Raw genomic sequence first — 18,266 nt, 5'->3', positions numbered from 1 at the left:
ACTTTCTGCAATAATAAAGACTGTTTTCAAAGCCAAGAATTCATTTATTGAAAAGAAAATAACTTTACTGACAGACACACAACATTTTGGGAACCTAAAAGGGCAGGGGGGTGAGGTGGGGAATTGTACAGTCACAGGTTTGAATATGTCCTGTCTGGAGTGCTGTGCAATGACTACTGCACTTCAGGATGCCTATATTGCACGGTGATGCGGGTTGAGTGCAGAGGGTAATGGTCGTAGTTCTCAGGGCTGGTTGGTGAACGTACAGGTGTTGGAGGCAGTTGGTGGAGGTAAGAATCTGGATGCTGAGGAAGGGGTTTTGGAGCTGACATTGGGGCACAAGGGAAAGAGCTTTGGGATGGGGTGGGGGCGGTGCGGTAGTGCTCTGCCTGCATGGCTACGAGCGCCTGGATAGAGTCCACTTGGCACGCCAGGATGCTTATCAGCTGCTTTGTGCTTTTCTTCCTGGCAGCTGCATTTCTCTGGCGGATCCTGCTTTCCCTTTCCCCTTCCCTCCAGTCCTGCAGTTTTTTATTCTCTCTGGCAGAGTGATCCATAACTGTTTGCAGCAGGTCATCTTTGCTTTTTCGTGGCTTCTTCCGTAGTTTTTGAAGTCTCTGAGCTGCTGTTAACATGGGCAGCTGAGAACTCAAGGTCGCTTGTGGAAAGGAAAAAAAAAGGCAACAATTAACAGAGGCAGCACTGTTTATATCTCAGACAGTTATTCCTACACAGTGAAGGAGTTTACAGTCTTCATTTTAGCATAACTTTGCCATACCAAAGAGAGCGCACATAACCCACAGGAGCCCCGAAATGGTGAGTAAAGGGAACTGATTGCTTCAGAGCTGTGCTCGGGTTTCTGTGCGTTGGGGAAAGCAAGCAGCTGCAGGGGGCACCTACACTGAACACTCTCCCAACATTTTCCACAGGAGTTGATCCTGGAACACATCTCGCTGCTGTGGGTCACCAGGGAAGAGCGGGAGGGTCTACTATAGCAATGCGGATTCTGCCCTGGCCCCTATGCAGCTTGCCTGTGTGCAGCAATGGTCCCCCCACTCCTCGCGGCACAGTGGTGCTGACGCATTAGCCTGACTGGGACAAGGACCACAGTGGCTCTCCCTATAAACTTGCGCAAGCGCATTGCCCACGCTCTGGCTGAAACGTTTGAAGAGATTACAGAGGCCGATTACCGCGACGTGACAGACCACATCAATGGGCTATTCCACATCTAGGTATGCATGCAGCCCTAACCCTACCCATCCTCTCCCGAAACATTCATCCGAATAAAAGCCAACTTACAGGAACCCACTCCCTGCCTTGTCCTCACAGTACCAGGCTGCTGCGACGGCTACCTCCTCTCGAGCTTGAGAAGAAAGCTCCTGCTGCATGCCTCTTGGACTCACGGGGTCTCCCCCTGCACCCAGTACCCTCATCTCGTTTCCCTCCTCCCCCTCCTCCTCACCCGCTCTGAGTGTCATCATGCCCAGATTGCGGGTGGGGTCAACCCCGAAGTATCGCATCTAGCTTTTTGTAAAAACGGGCAGGTGGGGGCAGCAACCAGAGCGCCGTTTCCTCACGGCTTTGCAATAGGCCACTCTACAACTCCCCTTCACTTTAATCCTGCACTGCACCATCCCGGTCATGGCCCCTTTCCAGCATGGCCCTTGATATCTCCCCATAGGTATCGTAATTCCTACGGCTGGAGCGCAGCTGTGACTGCACAGCTTCCTCCCTCCAAACACTAATGAGGTCCAGCAACTCGCCATTGCTCCATGTTGGGGCTCGTTTGGCGTGTGGAGGCATGGTCACCTGGAAAGATTCACTGATTGCACTCCACACCTGGCTGAGCAAACAGAAAGGGGATTTTCAAAATTCCCAGGGCATTTAAAGGGCGGGTCACCTGAGGCCAGGGCAGTAGAGTTTGAACTGATGAGCAGAGTGACTGAGCAGGCATTCTTGGATACCTCTGAATACCTCTGGAGGCCAACAACAGCGCTTTTGGTGGCCACACTGGCGGAACAGCGCTGCATCACCAGCGCTGCAGTCGTTATTCCCCAGACAGCGGTGAAGTACATGCAGCACTGTAGCCAGGGAGATACAGCACTGTATGTGCCTTGCAAGTGTGGATGGTGAGTAAGTTGCAGCGCTGCAAAGCCACCACCAGCGCTGCAACTCTCCAGTGTAGCCAAGGCCTGAGACACACTATCTGCAGCTCATACACTCAACTCCAACCTTTTCTCCTGTTTTTTTTTTTTAAACTTGTGACTACTTCCTTATGTTCTGAAACGTACTGTGATACAGATTTTCATTTTCTTCCCATTTTAGTGTGTCAAATCTTTAAACAGTTATCTACTAATAGCCTGAAATGTGTATGTGGTGAGTGTGAGATTCATCATTACGTTCAGATGTGCACATACTTCAGAGCTTGTGCGCGTGCCTGTTTATTTAGTGTGTGTATCTTTTAGACTAATATATAGCCTAACTTCAACAGGCAGCTGTGCATATACACACAGACTAATGTATTATTGTAATATATATATTTCATGCAATATATTTATTATTTTAATAAAATCAATTTTTAATATTTGAATGACACAAAAGTAGAGTGAAAAACCAGAAAAAAAAAAAAAAGAATGCTTTTTGTAAAACCCAGTAAAAAAAACTAGTTTAAACTGAAAACAAAGAGACTTACTTACAGGTAAGGGATGGTTTAAACTACATTCAAAGTGTTCCTCATTGTATGTCTAGGCTTCAGGTTCCACTGTTGACTGCTATGCATTTTCTCTTGGGGGTGGGGAGGAAAAAACCCAACAATTGCAGCAAGTTAAAATATCAGTGCGTCCTATCACATTTGTGCACACCCATTCTGTAAAGCCAAGAATTACAGTAAAACTTCCACAGCACATAGGTCTAGTTACGTTGGTGTGGTCTTTTAAAGGGTATTAAAAGTTCAGGACTCTCACCTTCTGTTGTTCACTCTGGCCGCAGCAGGCTGAGGGAGATGACGAGGGAGGGAAGTTACTTTCATTTGAGTTTCATCTACTCACATACTTGCATTTTTCAATTACGTGTTCCAACACATAGCAGGAGATACCACTATACTGAATTCTAAACCTAACATGTCTCTTCCTGAGAACCACTTCTAGTTATAGCTGTCTCCAAAATAATTCTTTTTAAATTATATTAAAAAAATTCAGAAGCATCAACATGACCTAGAAGCACAAGTCCCACTGACAGTCCATGGGATCTGTGTTCCTAAATCATATAGGTGCTTTTGAAAATCTCACCAGAAGACAATGGAGAATCCAACATGAGATCTAAAAGCTCAAGTTAGAGCAGTGGTTCTCAACCAGGGATACACACCTGGGGGGTATGCAAAGGTCTTCCAAGAGATATATCCACTCATCTAGATATTTTCCTCAGTTTACAAGGGGCTACATAAAAAGCACTAGTGAAGTCAGTGCAAACTAAAATTTCATACACAGACAATGACTTGTAAAAGCAGCAGAGAATCCTGTGGCACCTTATAGACTAACAGACGTTTTGGAGCATGAGCTTCGTGGGTGAATACCCACTTCGTCAGATGCATCCGACGAAGTGGGTATTCACCCACGAAAGCTCATGCTCCAAAACATCTGTTAGTCTATAAGGTGCCACAGGATTCTCTGCTGCTTTTACAGATCCAGACTAACATGGCTACCCCTCTGATACTCGAGACAATGACTTGTTTATACTGCTCAATATACTATACACTGAAACTGAAGTATAATATTTATATTCCAGTTATTTTAGTACATTGTAAAAATGAGAACGGAAGCAATTTTTTTCGCAATATGCTGTGACACTGACTCATGGCCAGAAAGGGTTAAACATCCGGCAAAATAACAAACCCTCGAAAGACCACATCCACCCTGATTGAATTGGCCCTGCCACACTGGTTTTTCACTTGTGAGGTAACTCCCTTCTCTTCATGTGTCAATATATTTATGCCTGCATCTGTAATTTTCACCCCATGCATCTGCAGAAGTGGGGTTTTTTTTACTCGCAAAAGCTTATGCCCCAATAAATCTGTTCGTCTTTAAGGTGCCACCAGACTCATTGTTTTTTTTTGACTGTATATTTGCATACAATGGAACCTATTGCTGAATGAGTAGCAGAAATTGTTACACAAAGTAACTGGGGGACATACACTATGGAGGTAAATTTTAGATGCAGGCCTGTGCCACAGAACTCAGCCCTCCATTTCAAATCCCCTCAGCAAATTTTCTGGAGGGGTAAAGAGTAAATCCAGAGGTACATGGAGACATTTCAAATATATTTAAATAGCAAATAATAAAATGGAAGGTTATGGGCTAATGATTTGGAAAATATCATTGAGATACAAACTGTTGCAATCTCCCTCCAAAAGAGACACTGAAAGGTAAAAATTTCAAGAGCGCTTAAGGCCCACCAAAAAATCAACAGGACTTAAGTGCTCTTGAAAATTTGATCCAAAACTGCTGGGCTATACTTCCATTAATTTCAATTCCTTTAAAAAGAAGAGAAAAAAAATCCATATACCTTAGAAACCTTTTAATCATGCAGCACCAAAACATCTATACTCTTTCAAAACAAGGAGTAAAAGGAACAGACATTTGTTTAACAGTGACTTGCAAAAGGAAAAAAAAAAAATTAGGCTTGTGCTTTTTTCATTTCTTTAGGATGGATAAAGGAGGCCCAAAGAGTACGCAACCAAAAAACAACAACTTTGCATTCAAAATATAAGTCTTCTCTACCTTGAAAGATCTGATGACAAACAGGGAACTACTGAAACGGATACATCATAAGAGACAAACATGAAAGATGAACTATGGAAAAGAAGTATTTTTATTCAAGCTGTTTTAAAACTTATTTTTCATAATACATATTTAACTCCAACACCTTTGGAACATTCTGAAGCACACAAGACCCTTGGTTTTGCTTGAGGACTGATCTGGGGAACACCAGACTTGATTCGACTGAGATTAAGGCCACCAGGATCTCCTTTATTCATCAAGAGCAAGCACAAAGGAAGAAGCCCATTCCCCTAATCTGTTAAAAAGCCTTTTACGGGTCACTTAAGAGGCTTGTGCAATTTTTAATAGGCTCTGTTGAAGTGAAACTAGCGCACAGCCCATGAGGTAATCTCCATTGTAGTCTTTACTCATTACATAGGCATTAACTTTTGGCAATGCAGATCTTCCACAGTGCTGTTCCGGCAATATCATGAAGCAGCAGTCCCAGAGTTTCCTGAAAGCTCTGTCCTTCTTTATCTCTCGTGCTATGCACTTTTTCCAACCTCTCACAAGAGAGCAGTTGCTCTGAGGTTCATTTGGTTGTATACCTTTAGTGAAAAGGTTCTATATGTGGCAGATTGATCACAGAGGGTCTACACTGGCAAACAGAACAGTTTAGAATTTACCCAATTTCTTTGTGTTCTCTGCTTTTAAAGAAAAAATCCTAATCTATTTTGCAGAAAGAATAGTATGTGTCTACAAAAGAGCTGTCCCTGAAGTGATGCAACAGTGTGGAAAGACTGTGTTAAATTTTGAGTCAGTTTCTCTTCTTTGAAAAAACAATATATTCTGAAGCAGCACAGACTGTTAACTAGCCAGTTTAAGTATCTTTCATAGCACATCAATTTTCTTTTGCTTTTTACCTTTTGGATTACTGGACAGACACATCTAACACATACATTTCTTTATCCAGTTTTTCCATTTAAGCAAGCTTCAGGGTATTGGTGTGCTTGCTAATCTGACATACAACAATCACTTTTTAAAAACAGGTATTTTGTTTAAGTGGGTTCCACAGTCTAATGGAAATTCTGACAGCTTTCTCACTGTAGCTGCATTAGTGCATGCTTTAATTTAATACCTATTTTTCAAATACTTTCAAAGATGCAAGTCACTAATGAAAGAAAAAAAATTCAGAAACTATACTTTGAAAAAAAAAATCAAAGCTCCAACGCTTGTTTTATCTGCACATTATAATACTGCATACAAACTAACAGCTTTCATGGCAAGCCAGCATGAAACAGTTTAAAACACTTCAAAGTTACATCACAAAGCACGAATTATCTTGTTGAAAGAGACATAAACCTTACTTAGAGTAGGAACCTCAATGTGCAGCCCTGATAGCCTTAATTTTTTTATATTGTTGTCCTGTGGATGTCTACATTGTAGCTGGGAGGTGGGGTTTCCAACAAATAGACTCACATCAGTTCAGCTCAAGCTAGTGCACTAAAAATCACACTGTGGCTGTCACAGCATTGGCAGTGGTTCAAGCTACTCATCCAAATCCCAGCCTGCCTGACCCGCTGGGTCCAATCTCGAGTGGCCCGCCCAAGCCACCATCAGTGCCGCAACATCTACAAGGCTATTTTTAACACGCTAGCTCTAGCTGAGCTAGCACAAGTCCATCCACGCATGATGGGCATCGCACCTTCCAGCTGCAATGCAGCCATCCCCTACATCTATGTTACTTAGTATTGGAAAAGAAAGAATATTCTAGTTCAAATTTTCACCATCTATTTACCTCAGTCCCAAAATAGGTGAAAGACAAAAACCAAAACTAATCTGGTCACTCTTGCTTCCTATTTATATTCCATTTCACTTCCTTGTCCTCCTGCAGTGGTTTAAATGCAGTTTTGTAAACTAAAAAACACAAAAGAAACAGGTGATTCAGTGAAAGTGTTTAGATGCTCAAACACATTAGGATTTTATAAAACTTAAGATGGGGAGGTGAAACTAGTCTCTACTTCCTTTATTAGGGATTACCTGAAAATGGTGCCCTGCAAATCCAACTGCCTCTTTAAAAAGTGGACTTTTTCTACCAAGTTTGCAGCCAAGGATAATGTAAACTAAGAGCTTCACAAGGAACTCAGACTGAACAGAGGAGACTGCAGTGGATGCCCTCTGATGCACAAGTGCTTCCAGAAGCAAATTTCACTTCACTGTGCCCCATCAGCTTTGTTTTGCATACAAGGTTACGGTCAGAGAGGTGATGGCCAAGTAATACCACCACATTCCACTTATGCACACTTGCATTAGGGAAGAGGATTTACTGCTGGATGGGCTGGTTTCCGGGATAGAAATCCCCCTTGGGGAATGACTGAAGTGGCATGAGACACATTGATCTTTTCTACAGTGAATACAGTACTTAGTGTCATGCTTTGCTTCCAGAGCCTGCCCATCTTTCACACTTGTGAAGTGAAAGGTGCAGGCAAGGAGGAAATGGGGAGGTCAAAGGGACACGAGTCACGTCATATCTAACTTCTGAGTCTACATGTTTTCAGAGAGAGCCCCTTCATTAATACTGCTGCATTGCCACAACAAATTCCATTAAATACAGCTAAGCAGGCTAGGCTTCCACTGCCATCTGGCCCTCCTTGAGGGGGACTCTCACTTCTTAGACAACATTGGGCATCAAGACAAACAGTCTGGTATGGAGCAAAGAGGTAAAACTCAAAGCATGTTTAAAGTGTTATTGCCAACCAATTTTTGTTACTAGCTTAATTCTGAAACTACAGCACTATTTGTGTTTGTGACAATATCCTGTTTGAGGAGTGCAGCACAAAGGCAGATGAACAGCACTAGTAACAGCTTCCTGTTTTTACTCACTCTTTTATGCAACCAGCAGTGGCCAAGTTAGCAGGTTCCACTTCTTGCTGCACAGGTGAGTCTACTTCCTGTAGAAGTAAACTTCACAAAGCTGTTCCCTGCTTAAGAATGATTCCGCAGCTGCTCTGCGCACAAGTCTCCCACTGAAGTCAAAGGGAATTCTACCTGTGAAGCTGCTATAGAATCAGAACTAATACTACAGGCCCTGTAATCAGACACAATGAAAATATGAATAAAAACACGTGGCATATTTAAGACTTACTCACCCACCACAAGTTCTACTACAGCTGCCAGTTATATTAGTATAAATCCAAAGTAATTCCATCTATATCCAGAATTACTTCAAGATTTTAATATGATTGAGACTAGAATTTAACCCTTTATGTTTAAAAAGTGGAACTTGACACTTACAACAAACATTTATTCGGCTAGCCTTGACAATACCATGAGTTTTTAAATGGATTTGCAGTGTGTGAAAGATCTCCTAAATGACTTAGCGGAAGCACCCAGACTGTACTTATTTGGCTAGATATTGGAATCTGTTTAGAGCTTTTTCCTTCACTTTATTATGCTCATATGGTTTTTTCCCCCTCTCTCTGTACTGAGACATGTGCTTTTCTTTAAATACAGGCTTTTTAAAAAGTAACAAATAAAAATGTCAATGCCCTGCTGTCACAGGCTGGCTGGTCATTTAAGTGGAGTTGGACCCAACCTCACCTGTGAGTGGTCAATTACTTCCCCAGCTGAGCCTGATCAGCTAGAAACATATTTAAAAGCCAGCAGGTAGGCCAGTCGGGAGAGAGCTGGAGAGGGTAGGACAGTTCCTGCAGTAGACTCTTGGGTAGTGATAAAGAGCTACAGGAGACAAGTTGGCTCCTGTGGCAGGTCATTGCTCTCAGGAAAGTGGCCCATAGAGTAGATACCTGCAGGGAACAGATAGTTAGCAGCAGACCATGGTTATAGGGAAGGCATCGCTGATGTGCTGTTCTAATTGTATATGGAAGAAACAAAGCTGAAGCCCTGAGAAAAAGACCTGAAGCAAACTGTGGCAGTGGCGTCAGTCCTTTCTGGGTTTAGGGAACAGCCCAGAAGCTTACACCTGCCTTCTCACAAGAACCACAGAGGCCACAGTGATGGATATAGTATAAGTAACTAGACAGAGATTTAAGGAGGAATGGTGCAACATGAACAATTACAAACACACACAGAACCCTGGGTTTGTTGTTGGTGGATCGTACACCTGAGAAACAGGTTATTAATAGCATAGTATCTTACTTTTTGGAGAGCTGAAAAGATTCTCAGTGTTAGGGGAAACAGTTCAATCCAGTCCTAACGTTTCTCATGGAAGACAGAGCCTTTCGCTTCTAGATCACCATGCTGAATCCAAGACAAGCTGCTAGCGATCAAAATAGTTACTATTATCTGGCTGTTCAATGGCATACATGAAATAAAGCATCAGTCTTAGTCCAGTTCTGAGCCACCATCACATGCCACAACTGACATTAAACAACATCTGAGTCAGTCTCAGCACAGAGACAAAGAACTGAACGGCTCGCGGAGACTCTCCCTAGAAGTAACCCCCTAGGACAGGCTGAGTCACACTGATGAGCATGCAAGAGAAGTGGGGGACACAGCGAAACTTTGTGCTGCAACTGTTCTGTGGTCAGAAAACTTCTGGCTCAGTATCTTTCACCAACATTGAATTCACTTAAAAAAAAGTTCATATAAAAATATTTCTGGGGTAGATTCATTTTGGCAGTGGCCTTTTAAATAAAGATCTCGTTTTCCTTATCATAAACCTGGTTTTCTTCAGTTGGAAGTATTATATAATTGTAGTCAATTGTAGCTCATTTTTAAAGTGGGTTCAGGTATACCTCCTTACCAAAAATCCCCCTGCCAATTTTATGGAAATTTAGAAACTGCATTTTCCAATTTTATTTTATTTTTTAAAAAAGTGTCGTTCTCTCTCTTACTGATGTGTAAGAGGCTAATGCAATAACAGGAAAAAAAACTGGCTGTCAAGTGCAGAGTTATTTTTTACTCAAACTTTCAGTTACAGTAATCTTTGACGTGAATTGTAACAATATCAGGTTTAAAAAAACCAGAAGTGTGATTTTTAAGTTACCAGTGTCCCTTTAATCTCATGTATAGCCACAAATTATGACGACACAAAAAATTTTTACTTCTGCATAGATATAAGATAGAAGAAACAGTGGGCAAGAAAAAAAATGCAGAAATCTGTAAATCTGTTTCTAAACTAGTCATCTGAAGGATCAGCCATTAACTGCTAACACAAAACCACATCTATGCTTGTATTATATGCCCCTTAACCTTAGAGAATTGAACTTGAAAATGCAAATCATCTTCTGCTTAGTGGTTGTGTCTCCTCTTGATGCACACAGACACACTACAAGTCACAGCTACAGATGTGAATTGAAGGGAGAAACCCTCCCCTATCAGTACGCTGCCTGGGCAATTCCTCAATTGGCTGAGAATAACCATTTCACTTCTGCTTTTGCAATGGAGAAAGGAAGCAAGTATTAAAGGTTGTATTACTAAAGAGGAGACAAAGTATCCTCCCAGTTCTGACGCAGGATGCAAGCAGTAAGCTGGTGTCTGATGTCTTTAGCACAGCCTGAGAAAAGGGCTGAACAACTGAGAGTAAAGACGCCTTGGAACTGGACCAGAAATTGAGCTTATTCTCACTGCATGAAAAATTAAAAATAAAAAGTTAAAAAAAATCTTAAGTTGTAATAAAGAACTTCTCCCTATTGTTCTTACTGTAACTCTCCTGAACAAACTGCATCTGTCAAAAGAAAAAAAAAACCAAACCAAACCACACATACGTAGAAATTACTGTGACAAGAGGCGCACTATTACGCAATAGCATTTATGGGAACACACACACACAAAGCCACCAGGAAGTACGATGAGACAAGTGCTAAGTCCTCTCAGTTTCTCCATTCTTTGCAATTCTAAATACGTCAGAAATGTAGAATGAAAATGTTCTGAAACCTCACACCCCATGCCACCACCAAATAAAAGCTACACTATAAATAAAAGCCACCCAGTCACAATAATTAAGCCTCCCATAAGAATAAACCCATTCAAAACTATGTATATTTGTTGAGTCTTATTTAAAAGAACACTAGAATTCAAAAATTTTTTTTTAAATCAAGGAGTCACTAATAATGAGATATTATAACAATCATTTGTTTACTTATGTTATTTACTTTTCTCCATTTCTCTTATTCTAGATACTGAATACGAGTCAGTTTCACTTTTGTCGCAGCTTCTTTCCACCTACTGGTTCTTACATACAAACACAATCTTGCAATAGTTGTTACAAATTCTTTAGGGGATATTTATAACCAACTAAAAACTTGTGACCTATTCGTTATAAACACAACCTAAAACATTAAACCTAAACTCTGACACTGCTTTATATGTTTGTATAGTGCCTAGAGCGATGATGCCCTGGCCTCGAGGCCCTACTGTAATACAGATAAATACTAGAGAAAGCCATTGGGCACCCACCCTAACTGAACTCAAATTTCACATCAAAAGGAGGAAGCTGTCAGATCTGTTTGACCAGATAAATCATTTAAATTAATAAATAACTCAGCTCCTCTATAGCACTTTCCATCACTAGATCTCAATGCACATCAATAATCTCTACAGAAGACAGAGAATACCATTTACAAACATGAGACTTAAAATGGCTATATACATGTACCGATATCTTATTGCCCAAGATAAGGTATTCAAGAGGTCTCCCCCACACTAGCAAAGGATTCTGAAGGCTGAACAGAATAACTTTAGAGATGTAGACTTGTAAGAAAATTCAGTTTAAAATTATTGTTAAACTATTTATATAGCATAATAAATATAAAGATTGCTTAACCTACACAGCTGTGTTAATTTTTTAAAACATTACATAATGGAACTAATCAAAGGCATTAATCATTTTTTTCTGTTACTCGCTAGTTGCAGACCTCCATTCCAAAGTCTGTCTACAAAAATTTTAGGGAAGACAAACCAAAGGCAGCAGTTTGGTTTCCCTTAGCAGGGAAGGAAGGTGCAAAAGTTGTTTCTGTTGTATGTGGTAAATTAATTACAGACTGTATTAACTAGCAGGCTGACTTGTTAGGAATCAAGATCAACATGCTGTCTGCATTCTATGATTAACAATTCCGATGTCAAGTTTCATGGAAGAGGGGGTTTGTTGCAGCAGAGAGAGCAAGCACTTTTATTCTAGCAATGAACTTTTGATCTCACTTGTTCTTTTCATTAGTTGCTCTCACCCTTTTCCATTTAATAAATTATTTTAAATCTAGCCTCACATAGAGAAACTGGCAGAACAGAACTAAAGTTAATATTTAGTACCAATACAAACCAGCATTTGTTTTGTTTTCAGGAAGTGACTAGTTAGCAAGAATATTAAATTCAAATAGGGCAAAAAGCAAACAATTTTTAAAAGAAGTGACAATTTTCAAGAAGAAAACAGCAGCGAGACAGAGTTTCAACCTTTCGCAGGAAATACACCATTTCTGAAATATCACCCAAGCAGTCTACTGCTAGAGACACAAAGGAACTAAACACTACCAAGACCTACAAAGTTTGTTTCGCCAGAGAGCTTTTTCTGTCTCTACCAATTTCCACTGTAAAAAATAAAAGAAAGAGCTTTTCTTTCACAGACGTCAGAGACAGAAAGGATTTATGAGGTCATCTAGTCCATTCCTAGGGGACATTGTAGGACTGGTCTGTCAGACACTTTGTCCAGGCAAGTTTTAAAAGACTCAAGCAATGGGATTTCCCCATTTTCCTTGGGAGCCTACTCCACAGTCAACGGGGCAAATGTGATCCTCAGTTATAGTCATGCAACCGCAATGAACTCAGGAAGAGATCCTGCTATCACGTACTCCCCATACCTGGCCCAACTCCTAGTTACACCCCTTGGTACGCATGGGAGCAGATCTGGCACATTTAAGCCGCAGTTTCCCAGGCGCCCTTCCAGGCAGCAGTACTCCCTCTTCAATGACAACTGAGGCTAGCACATCAGAGCAGGCTCTGCGTAGAAGCGGGGCGGTCTCGAGTGGCCAGTGACAGGTCCCGGCGCCCAGGAAGCACCCCGATCTCTAACAAAGTGCTTTTGTGCTGCAAGCTCAGGAGGCCGAGGGCAAGGGGGAGCCAGCCAGCCCGCCCCCGAGATTGCAGAGCTCACCCCAGCTCCACGTACATGCCTGTCCGGGGCTGGCACCGAACACCCCCCTCCCCCGTACGCCCCTCGGAGGGCACTCACCCAGCAGCTCCGTGGCAGGTCACCAGGTGAAGGCAGCCGGCTCCCCTCGCTCCCCCCCCGGCTCCGAGGCGCTGGAAGGCTGGGCTGCTGCAAGGCCCGCGTGCCCTTGGCTGTCTCGCTCTGGGAAGGACGCGGGGAGCAGAACCTGTCGCAGGGTTCGGGGAATGGAACATTCACCGCCGCAAAGGGATACAAAGTAGCAGCAGAACGTCCCGTCTGCACCAGCGTCTCGCGAGCCGCCGAGAGCGTGAGGCTCGCGCTGCCCCCGCCCCCTCTCCGCCGGCAGCAGCCGCCCGCGTGTCTCCGCCTGCGCTCTCGCGCTAGCTCACCGCGAGCGCCGGCCGGGAGAAGAAAGGGGGCGGGGCTGAACCTTAAAGGGACAGAGCCTGGCCCGCCCCCGCACCTCCAGCGACATACAGTGGAGAGGCAGGGCCAAGGCTGAGTGGGGAACTGCGCGGGCCGGGTCAGCAGCGCCTGTGGGCTGGCGAACACATGGGAATCCGCCCCGCGGCGGCGCAGCAGTTCCGTACCCCAGCTTCATAGGGGTGAGACCCGCTCAACAGCCATTGCCCACTTAGCACAGCGCCTTCGCACAGGAGCTGCTGCACAGGGTCACCCTGGTTTAGGAACGGGCTACTACTGCCCCCAGTGGACGGGTATGGCCACACCACATTGCAAATCTAGCTCTGGGGGACTCGACTTGTGGACTGGATGTTTCCAAGCCTGCACTTGAGACTCCACACTGCATCCTAAAGCCAGGTTTACAATGGCTGCACCTGGGTTTCACAGCCGTGAAAACATGTCCCTGCTGCGCTACACAGTCCCTCTCACAGGTCCACGGCTTGAGCAGCATCCATGCTGCAAAATGACGCAGCTTGGACCCCAATCACAGAGGGACTTAGATTCTTACCCATCCCCCTAGCAAACACCAAGGCCCTGGGGCTGAGTGCTTGCTGAGCCCAGTCAGACTAATTTGTGTGGGAACGGAAGTGGGGTGTGGGTTAGAGTTAGAGCCCAGGCGTAGCATGCAGCGTAGATATATCTGTGAATTCAGCCTCACACCACTACTGTAAAGCATCATCAACCCTATTTTAAACATCTGGAAATGGAGGATGCTGTCTGAGGGGGTCTTTTGCATATAGTTTAAGCCTAATTACACTGGTCAGTTACTTTCTGGTTCTAGTCAGTTTCACTTCTTCCTGCTGTAACCCAGCCTTGAAGGATTTCAGCTTCAAAACACTACAGAGTATTATTTTAAAATGCTAACCAAAACAAATATTTTTCTTGACTTTTTACTTCCTAAATTATACAAAAACATTTATATGATTTGGTAAAAAAAAAATTAATCAAAAGGTTATATCTGGACCTACACTACATTAAAAGAAATAATCCTACCCCTTCAAAAATCCAAGCGAATTTATACCAAGATTCTTGTCTTGTCAGAGTAATTATCTATTTTTATTCATGAATCTAGTTATGTGGATTCTGGGAACAGAGAAATTCAAACAGTCATCACCTTTGTAAATAAGAACATATCTATGTACTTAACCTAAATTTTGTATTTCCCTGTTGCTGCTTAGTTCAAATAGATCCTGACCCTCATCTTTGTAATCCCTGTATAGGTTTGGACAGGCCACCCTTGTAAACTGTATCTTCTCTGTAATATATGAGCTAGACTTCCTCAGCCTCACTTGGTATATGATCTACATAACTGATCAATTTAGTAGCTCTTTTCCAAAACTTCTTCAAAATTTACACCCTGTTAAAGGACCGGTGCCCAAAACTGGACACACTATTCCAGGTAGGGTTTCTCCATAGCCTTGTACATGCCTTATAAAGAAATACCTATCTGTCAGTCCAGTGAAGGGGCATTTCCCTACTGACTCAATCAGGACATGTCATGTGTCCATTGAAAGTTTGTGATCAGCCAGTTTGTGATCAGCTTGTGTGATAAACCATTCATTCAGGGTTTTTCTTTGTTTTTAAACTGTGAAGGCAATTTGTCTACTTCATACAATACATCTGGGATGAAATTCACCCCTATAGGGAGGATCAGCACAAGCCAACATATTACTTCAATGCAACTTAATCCCTCAAAATACAGTAGAACCTCAGAGTTACGAACTGACCAGTAAACTACACACCTCATTTGGAACTGGAACAACATAATCAGGCAGCAGGAGAAACCCAACCCCCTCGCCCCACACACACACACCCCACCTGAAAAAAAGCAAATGCAGCACAGTACTCTGTTAAACATAAACTACTAAAAATATAAAGGGAAAGCAGTATTTTTCTTCATGGTAAAGTTTCAAAGCCCTATTAAGTCAATGTTCATTTGTAAACTTTTGAAAGAGCAATCATAACATTTTGCTCAGAGTTACCAACAACCTCCATTCCCGAGGAGTTCATAACTCTGAGGTTCTTCTGTAGAACTTGAGACACTCCCATCGAATGAAGTTTTGTGATTATGATTTTATTTGGGGGCGGTTGGTTTGTTTTGTTGCAGGTAAAGTCGTAGATGGAGCAAAGTATGTTCTCTCTTCATTCCCTTATTCCATAGTCTTCATTTGGTGGAAGTAGGTAGAATTTTATTTTTTCCTCAGTTATTCTAACAGCACTTACATAAATGCCAAAGAGATGGAAAAGTACAAACAAAAACTTGGCACTGAAATGTAGAAATATGACATGATATGCTGAATATCCTTATGTAGCCTCTGGTTAGTTGTTCAAATCCAATCACATGATTGACACTCAGCTAGTGATATAATAGTTTCTCCTGGTTTTGTTTACAATTCCCCTATTTATGAAGTATAGAACCTTACTGGCCTTCTTGTCTGCAGCTGAAGAATGTGCTTCCATCTTCATGTTACTTGTAGTATTAATCTCAATGTGTTTCATTTCTACAACATTCCACTCAGCAACGTTTAGGTTGCCTTATGATTTTTATATCTAATTCAAGTATCACCTGTAGACATCATTCAGTTATCATACAGTTCATCTGTCAATTCAAGTGTTTGGTCCAGAGGTGGATTCCAGTTTTGTGGAGTCCTGGGCCAGAGCAAAGGGGGCCCCTCCCTACCTGCCACCTGCATTCCTCTTGCCCTCCTCCCGGCACTTCTGCCAGGAAGCAGGGTCAGGGCACAGGGGCTTGCCCGGCTCCACACATCCAATGCTCCTGTCAGGGAGCAGGATTGGGATGCGGGGGTGCTCATTTTTCCAGGGCCCCCAGGCTCAGGTTGACAGATATGACACTGCAGAGGACTTACCAGTTATGGCCTGTTTACACTCAAGACCCATCATGAATGGGATTTGAGTTCTGTACTGGGGTCTAGAGGCAATTATCAATCTCACTTCAAAAAAGAGTCTGAGTTAACACTTTAGGGTAAAGCAGAGTAAAAACAAAGGATCTCCAAGTTGGTCATAAACAAGCCATTGTTAACCTCTGATGGATCAGTTTCTACTGGGCATGAAATGTCTCAATAATATTTGGGTGCAAAATAAAAACTTATATCCACTCTCCTAATTTAAGCCTTGCCACAATGTAACGAGGAAAGAACTGGTTAAAGGGACTGTGGTGTTAAGTAGGGGTTAAAATATTTTTCTGGATATGACAACCCACATTCAACCACTCACAATGAGTCTTTCATTGGAACCCAGAATCATTTATGCTAGGATCAGCAGTACTTAAAAAAAGTCACATGGGAATTGGGGCAAATATTTATGGGACGTTTCTGGCACCAGAGGAAGACCAGGTTGCCAGTAACTTATGAACTCCACTGTGCTAGCTTTCTGTTTCACTGGACTCCACCTAACTGAAGCAAAGGGTTCCATTTCAGAGTAAACCCACAGAAGATTTTTTAATAGTCACATTTTGCACATGTACAGCACCCTAAGGCTGCCAACACACTGTGCAAATACTAACGAATGGAGGCTCATAACACCCTCTGAGGCACCTCCATCTTAGAGAAATTGCAGCACAGGTTCAAGATTACACAGCAAGTCAATGGAAGAACTGGTAAAAGAACCCATATTGCCTCACTCCAACACCTGTGCTTTAACCATGAGACTTCCCTGAACCATGCTTTAAATATAGACAATTCTAAAGAGGGTTAGGCTTAGGGGAAAACGGGTATATGTCCCACAGTATTGCCAACCCCACACATTCAAAAAATCACATTAAAAATGATATGCATTCAATGAAGTGGATATTCACCCACAAAAGCTCATGTTCCAATACGTCTTTTAGTCTATAAGGTGCCACAGGACTCTTTGCTGCTTTTACAGATCCAGACTAACATGGCTACCCCTCTGATACATAAAAATCACAAGTTAAGGTTCTGTTTTAAAAAATCTCATGAGTGGCTTAAAAGTCATGAGATTTAAAAAACAATTTTTTGGATGTTTTTGGGTTGAACCATTACCGTACACTCAGTTCATGTACTTAAGTTTTTCTCTGTATCCAGGAGAGCTAGAAACATACTTTTAAAAGTAAATTGATTTTTTAAAAATTGTATAAACGTTGCTTGGTTTGTTTCATTTTGCTATTTTTGTCACCTGGAGAAGAGGTGACAGATGCAAATGGTAAAATTGTGATGAGCGCTCAGAAGATAACAGAGGAGAAGACAGAAATGAGGAGCAGCAGAGAGGGGAAAGGAAAAGGATAGGAACTGAGAAGGGCTGAAGATTTGGGCTTGTCTACACTGGCAACGTTAACATGACTTGTGTAGTCATGGCAGAGCACTGGGAGGGCATAGCTATGAGCACTGGGAACATGGCTCCCAGTGCTGGTGCACTGTCTACACTGGCACTTTTCAGCAGTGAAACTTGCTGCGCTCAGGGGGGTGTTTCACAACCCTGAGCGAGAAAGTTGCAGCCCTGTAAAGTGGCAGTGTAGACAGGCCCAGTAGAAGAAGAGAACAGAATGACACCAGATAAGTAATTTGCAAGGAGGGAAAGGAGGTGAAAAGAAGCAAAAAGATGGTGAATTGAAAGTGATCAGTTAGTGAAAGTGGCAGCAGTAAACAGCCTCAAACAAACAAAAAAGGTAGTTATTCAAGAGGCACCAATAGGTTAGAAACTGGCTGAGTGACCCAGATGGCAGCAGCTTAGTTTTCCGTGCTTAAAAAAATTGTTTTGCTTCTTAATCCAAAAAGCTAACATCCACAAATAAACAGCTCTTTAAGAGAGGACATACAGAAGACAGCCTGGGATATGAGCACATCACTGCAGAGTGCTGTCTCCAGCCATCCCCAATTTCTTTTTTAAATGTGTAAGATTTCCATGAGCACAGCTGCCAGCTGTTTATATCATGTGGATGAAAAAAC

At 42.5% G+C, this 18,266-nt stretch overlaps 1 protein-coding gene across 2 annotated transcripts in view; it reads right to left on the bottom strand.

Annotated features, from left to right (window-relative positions):
• SUSD6 (sushi domain containing 6) overlaps positions 1-13,272 on the bottom strand; it is a 118,804-nt gene extending 105,532 nt beyond the window's left edge. Inside the window, exon 1 of one of the 2 annotated variants that reach the window (XM_032774811.2) lies at positions 12,940-13,272. The gene's annotated coding sequence lies outside the window, so the exon portion shown is untranslated. The remainder of the gene's footprint in view (positions 1-12,939) is intronic. The other variant, XM_032774812.2, reaches the window with a different exon arrangement.
• Between the last annotated feature and the right edge of the window lie 4,994 nt (positions 13,273-18,266).

The sequence above is a fragment of the Chelonoidis abingdonii genome, chromosome 4 (assembly GCF_003597395.2).
Source record: "Chelonoidis abingdonii isolate Lonesome George chromosome 4, CheloAbing_2.0, whole genome shotgun sequence".
Lineage (NCBI taxonomy): Eukaryota > Metazoa > Chordata > Testudines > Testudinidae > Chelonoidis > Chelonoidis abingdonii.
Note: the sequence above shows the minus strand (reverse complement) of the source record. Positions and strands in the feature narration are given on the sequence as shown.